The sequence below is a fragment of the Primulina eburnea genome, chromosome 13 (genome assembly GCF_022965805.1).
Source record: "Primulina eburnea isolate SZY01 chromosome 13, ASM2296580v1, whole genome shotgun sequence".
Lineage (NCBI taxonomy): Eukaryota > Viridiplantae > Streptophyta > Magnoliopsida > Lamiales > Gesneriaceae > Primulina > Primulina eburnea.
The window spans coordinates 20,092,507-20,099,651 of record NC_133113.1 but is presented as its reverse complement, the minus strand read 5'-3'; the positions used below and the strand labels follow the sequence as shown (position 1 = coordinate 20,099,651).

Genomic DNA, 7,145 nt, shown 5'->3' with positions numbered 1-7,145 from the left:
CGGGCGGTCACAATTGACTGCCCCAGCGAGCATGTTGGTCTAGCCGAGGAGTTGTTGCGAAAGAGTCTCGCTAGGGCGGTCAAAAGTGACCGCCCCAGCGAACCCAGGGACATGGCCGAGGAATTTTCTGCGAGAACCTCTCGTTAGGGCGGACAATTTTGACCGCCCTAGCGAGACACGGGATTTGAAAAGATTTGTTTCACTTTTTATGGACTCTATCCTACACCATAAACCTAATACACGAGAGGGGCGCCGTTTTGGAGGCTGATATCATTATTTTCATCATATTTTTCTTGGAGAAAAGGCAAGGAGCAAAGGAGATTTCGAAGACCTCGAGATTTCCACGCGTCGTGGCCGTCATCCGTCATCATCTTTAGTATTTTCATTATTCAGTTGTTAATTCTTAGATTGTTGTTGGTTTTTATTATGAATTTTAGTAGCTAAACTCTAGATTTGTTGGGATTTGAGGGGATCCCACCCCGTACTCGTTGTTTAACATTATTTATCGACAGTTTTATTAGTGATTTGTTTGTGCTATTGTTCTTTTTGTTTCAATCGGAGCCTAGTTAACTTCCTTTGATTATTTCATGTTGTTAATGATTTCGATAGAATAATTAACAATAGGATCGAATAGTATAGACCACGGATTTACAATTTTAGTAGATATACGGAATTGGATACGTGTCGATAGCGATAATTCACCCGGATGAAAGCTAGTGGACTCCATAGAACGTAATGCAATCTTGAACTGTTAAATAATTGAGGATACTTGATTACTGCATGTTTATGATTAGTATTAATATAGCTCGACAGAGTATATTAATTAGTCTAGGGAATTCCGTCGAATGCACGAGTAAGAGTCGAGTGTAATTATTTAAACACGAGTGGTAGGTGAACTGAAAATTCCCAACAGATTCGTTTATCATTTGATTTTAATCCAAATTAATCATTGCTCTTTTGAACACATTTTCTTTGCATTTTAATTATTTGAATTGTTTAATTTACATTAGTTTAATCATCAACTCAATTTATCGTTGCTAAAGAGATTTTACCTGAAAATAAAAAGAGTGTAACGCAGTCCTTGTGGATCGATACTCGTATTCACTTACGTTTATTATAACTTGACTATCGTGCACTTGCGATATTTAAATCGAGCTTTCAATTATAAAATAAATTTTGGGACTATTCACTGTGCAAGTTTTGCTCGATCAAGTTTTTGGCGCCGTTGCCGGGGACTGTTGATTCACGATTTTTTATTTTCATTTAAATTCTTTAGTATTATTGATTTTATTGATATTTGATACTCGCATTGTGTTGCAGATTTGTTTTGTGTTGCATGCGAAGATCACTTGAGATAAAGCTTGAGCCTTTTGACCCCGAGATTGAACGCACAGCTAGACGTCGAAGACAACAACAAAGACTCAAAGAACAGATGGAAAGACACGAGCAAGAACGTGGAGAGGAACAGCGTGACAATAGACAAGTTGAGATACCACGTCGCATACCAATATTGGATTATGCACAGCCGTCTCTTGATGGAGCACGTCCAAGCATCGTAAGACCAGTCATCCGAGCTAATCAGTTTGAGATCAAGCCAGCTATCATCCAGATGATTCAGAACACTGTTCAATTTGGGGGAAGTGCACTTGACGACCCTAATTCTCATATAGCTGACTTTCTTGAAATTTGTGATACTTTTAAGTTTAATGGCGTGTCTGATGATGCTGCTCGTTTGCGCTTATTTCCATTTTCACTGAGAGATAAAGCTAAGTCGTGGTTAAACTGTTTGCCTGTAGGGTCTATCACTACATGGGAGGATATGGCAAAGGCATTCCTGATCAAGTACTTTCCTCCGTCGAAGACTATGAAGCTTAGAGCCGACATTACTACTTTTGCTCAATATGAGAACGAGTCACTTTACGAGGCATGGGAGCGCCACAAGGACTTGTTGAGGAGATGTCCACACCATGAGCTGCCGCTTGGGTTAGTTGTTCAAACTTTCTACTATGGTCTGATTACGACTAACCGTACCATGATAGATGCTGCGGCATGTGGTAATTTACTGAGGAAAACGGCTGAGGAAGGGTATGAGTTATTGGAGGAGATGGCTGCGAGTAGCTATCATCCTCAGTCTGATAGGCAGAGACGAGGTGCTGTAGTTCATCAAGTTAATGATTTGTCTGCGGTTTCAGCACAGTTAGAGGCGTTGAATAAAAAGATTGATGGGATGAGCATGAGTGGGTCGGCTATGCGTCTGCAAGAAATTTTCTGTGACAAGTGTGGGGGTGAGCATGACGTGCAGGATTGCCAAGATGGCAATCCATTCTATGTGCCTGAAGGAGCACCGGTAAAACAAGTGGGATTCCAGAACCGTCCGAGAAATGACCCTTATTCGAATACATATAATCCGGGATGGAGGAATCACCCAAACTTTTCATGGGGAGGTCAAAACAACCAAAATCGCCAACAAAGAGGTCCACCATATGTGATGCACCAAGGATTCAAGCCAGAACCGCCTCGGGAGGAGAAATCCAATTTAGAGCAAATGATGACTAAATTTATTTCTGCCACCGAGACGAGATTTCAGAACCAAGATGCATCCATAAAGGGATTAGATAATCAAATTGGACAATTGGCTAAGTTGATTGCTAATAGGGAGCAAGGAGCTTTGCCAAGCAACACGGAAGTTAACCCAAGAGAACATGTGAAGGCTGTGGAATTGCGTAGTGGGAAAGCACTCGAGTCTAATGAGGAAAAGACCAAGCACGGTGAGGATGAGGTGGAAACTAGAGGAGGTAAGTCTTCTAACTCTACACCTACACCTATTGCACAAAATAAAATTGTTATTCCCCCACATTTTCCTGCAGCAATGAAGAAAGCTAAATTAGATGCACAATTTGGTAAATTTCTTGAGATGTTTAAAAAATTGCATATTAACATTCCTTTTGCTGATGCTTTATTGAATATGCCAAGTTATGCAAAATTCTTGAAAGATATCTTAGCAAATAAGCGGAAGCTAGAAGATCACATGACTGTGAATTTGACTGAAAATTGCTCCGCTTTAGTTCAAAACAAGATGCCTCCTAAGCAAAAAGATCCAGGGAGTTTCTCTATACCTTGCATTATTGGTGACATTAATTTTCATAAAGCTCTATGTGATCTTGGTGCAAGTATTAATCTGATGCCTTTGTCTGTGTTTAGGAGACTGGGATTAGGTGAACCCAAGCCAACTAGGATGTCATTGCAGCTGGCTGACAGATCTGTCAAATATCCACGTGGGATTATCGAAGATGTTTTGGTGAAAGTGGATAAGTTTATTTTTCATGCAGATTTTGTGATACTTGACATGGAGGAAAATGTAGAGATGCCTTTGATTCTAGGGAGACCGTTTCTGGCTACAGGGAAAGCACTGATTGATGTTGAAGAAGGGAAATTGAGACTGAGAGTTGGAGAAGAAGAAATTGTTTTTGATGTCTTTAATACTCTCAAACACACAATGCACAATGATAGTTGTTTTCGTATTGATATCTTAGATTCTCTCATTTGTGATTTTGTGCAGGACGGATTGAAAGAACCATTAGAGGTCACTCTCACTACTGAAAAGCAGGAGGACGAGCTAGACGAAAAAGAGATGGAGATGGTAGCTCACTTGAATTGTAAGGTCCAAAATTAGACGACGTAATCCAACTGCATGCGAATCTAGGAAATTATGAAAAATAGGTAATTAATTTATTTTAATTGCTAATTAATTATGTGACATACATGTTTATTTGCTAAATATGATTTTATTGTCATCATGCATAAAATGTAAATTTTTAGGAATATTCAAGCGACGATCGAGGAACGGGGACCGAGGGCTGAAGAAAATGTAAAATATTTTTATTAAATGATTATTTTTAATGATTTAAAAGATGGTCGATATTCTAAGCATTTTCGAAAATAAGGAGTTTTGAGATGATTTTATACGCCGGGACGTAGATTTTATCGGTGTTGGTTTTTCAAATAAAATTCGAGCTTTCGGGCATCCCGACTATTAAATTCACATTTTTATTTAAAAGAAAACCTTGTTTCTATTTTATTTAAAATCTAATTAATTTAATTGGGCTTTAATTTATGGCTTAATAGGCCTAAGCCTATTTAGATAATTATATTAGTATATAAAGTGTATTTTTGCCACAATTCTAGAATCACCTAATCGGCCACTCTATTTTATCTTTAAAAACTCTCTCCAACACAACACCACACACGGCACTCTTTAATTCTGGAAAAGAAAATCGGCAGCAGCCTTGGGAGGGCTTTCACGTGGAGTTCTAGCCTTGTCATCTCTCCCGTTCTTCGTCGTCGTCGGTTATTCGAGCGTATATAACGCAAAGGCACGCCTTAATCTCCTTTTCTCATCCATCATATCATATTATTGTTCGAATATTTGAATGCATGAAGAACACGGAAATCGTTTTCGATATTTACGGTTTATGGCATGTACAAGAGTAAATTCATGTTCCTATGATCTAAACTCATGTTTTATGTTGTGAGGGGCTGCCATGATGTTAAAAAAATTGCTAAATAGACGTCTGTACACGTTAGAAGAATTCTTAGACACAGCCGATCACCACCGAATCAAGAAAACAAGAAAACAAAAAAAAAAGAGAACCGTTCTTTGCTGTCATGGTTTGGGTGATCGGGTTCCATGAAAAAAAAAAGATTTGGCTTGGTCTTGGATTGGGCCAGGGCTCGGCTAGAGTCGGTTAGGGGTCAGGGAGGAGTCCTAGTCATGCTAGGACTCGAGTCGTGTGGGCTGGGAGGAGGCCTTGCCAAGCAAGGCTCCACCCGAGAAGCACTTCTGCCTTGCGCAGACTTCAGGGTTTGCGCAGGAGACGTGGGCTTGGCCTGGGGTTCAAGGGCTGGGTCAGGGTACATCCTAAGAGTCCTAGACGAGTGTTGGAGGGGTAGGTTAGAGGTTCAAGTCGTGGGTTAGGGTCTAGACATCAAAACATAGAACCCATGCAAATAGGTGTTCTCGGCCAGCACTAGCAGCGGATTGGGTTGTCTCGTTTTTGGGTTTTGGGTGGGTTCCTTGTCAAACTTAGAGTCCAGTAGGTAACTTTGACATGTTGGGCAACTTTTGGCTCGATATGGTTCGGGGGGTAACTCGATAAAATTAAGAGATGGCTCGGGGTTGAAGTTTAGGTGTCAAATTGAGTTCTAAAACAAAGAAAAATTGGAAAACGACTCACGGGGGTCGAGTCGTGATCCATAAGGGATAAAATAATATAAAAAGACTAAATTTAGAATTTAGGAATTTTATATTAAAGTTTGATATTTTTCGGGATTAAAACACCGTTAAAATAATTAAGAAAAGATAATTGAAAAAGTCTAAGTTTTAAGCCAAATAAAATTACGAAAAAATTCATATAAGCTTAAATAATTATTTGGGACATGTTAGAGTCATGAAATCAAGAAAATAATTGAAAACGAAAAATGTCGAAGCCAGGGGTAAAACGGTCATTTTACACCGGGAAATTAGTAAAGGTCATGGCAGTGCCCGAAATGCTGTTTTATGTTATTATGATGATTTTGAAATGTATATGAATTTCGCATGATTAAATGCTGATTTTTAAATGTCTAAAGAACGTTTATGATTGAAGAAGACATTTAAAATACATGTTGCATGCTTGGTTTCAAAGGAAATGAAAATGTTATGTGATGCACGTTTTTATAAAGTGATGTGAATGAAAAGTGTTGAAGGATGTGAAGTGATTGTGACTAGTTCGTTAATGGTGGCGATATCGTGAGGGTGATGGTCCCAGTGGGAGCCCGACGATCGTGTTTCCATTATTGCGAACAAGAGGTTAAGAGGTTATGAGGTTTGAGGTTAGGATAGGAATGTCGTGAGGGGAAAGCCCATTGGGAGCCCGACGATCATATTTCTATTCGATTAATGTTAGGCCAGGGCCCAGTTGACCGGTGAGAGTGTTGCTGGTGTCCCCCGCCGCCCAGTACTGTGGTTATATTTCTGATGGATCCATCGAGAGGTCATGTCATGAGAGGAAAGTCACAATTAACGAACTGAATTCAACAAAGGAAAAGGAAAATGTTTATGATCATGTTTAAATGTTATGTCATGTTGAGGAAAAAGGAAAAAGATTAAGGTTTATTTATGCATGTCATGAAAATGTTTATGTTTAAAGTTTTATGCATCATGAAAATGTTTACGAAATTGTTTATGTTTATGCATGATCGAGCAAAACTTGCACAGTAAAATCTCCAATAAAAATAAATAAAAATTCAGGCTCGAAATAATCGCAAGTGCACGATGTCAAGTTATAGTAAAACGTATAAGAGTACGAGTATCGATCCCACAGAGATTGATTAGACAAATTTACTTTAAATTAAATTCTTTAATTAATTAAAACGACAATTGAATTACTTATTAACTAAATTAATACTAAAACAATAAATTGAAACAAACACATTAAAAATAATATAAACTAAAATAATAAATAAGCGAGTGTTAGGATCTCGGTTCACCTACCCGTCGTTAATTTAATTGATTAATATCGACACTGATTTACGCTTTTGACAGAATTTCCTAAGCAATTAACATACTCTCTCGAGCTATGCTAAACTAATTCTACACGAAAGAATAATAAAATCTCTTTTATTATTTACTAACGGTGAATTGCATGTCGATCTATGAAATCCCTTAGTTTTCGCTCTACTGGACTATGACTACCAACGTGTATCCAACTTCATATTTCTATGTAAATTGTAGATCCACGGATTATGCTACTTGTTCCTATCGCAAGTTATTCTCTCGAACTCACCCACAATATTAGATATTATTAAAGTTAGCTAGGCTTTAACAATTCAATGTAAAATAATAGCACAATCAAGAATGAATCAAAAGTCGAGAATTAAATAATCAAACAACGGTTCGGGGTCGGATCCCCTAAATCCTAACTACAATAAAAGAGTAAAGAGAAAACGCTGTTGAATTCTTGTTCCGGTTCCGTTGAGCTATCGCCTGCTACAGTGCTCTCCCTTCCAAATCGCGGCCCCCTTTTCTCGTGTATTAGGTTAGGTGGTTTTATAGAGTCCATAAAATTTGGAAACAAATCTTCTCGGATTTCGTCGCTCGCTAGGGC

General features: G+C 38.5%; 1 non-coding gene across 1 annotated transcript; it reads right to left on the bottom strand.

The window, feature by feature from the left end:
• Positions 1–1,867: 1,867 nt before the first annotated feature.
• LOC140811012 (small nucleolar RNA R71) lies at positions 1,868–1,974 on the bottom strand. The gene has a single exon (XR_012113405.1). It is a non-coding gene; the product is annotated as a small nucleolar RNA R71 (small nucleolar RNA).
• Between the last annotated feature and the right edge of the window lie 5,171 nt (positions 1,975–7,145).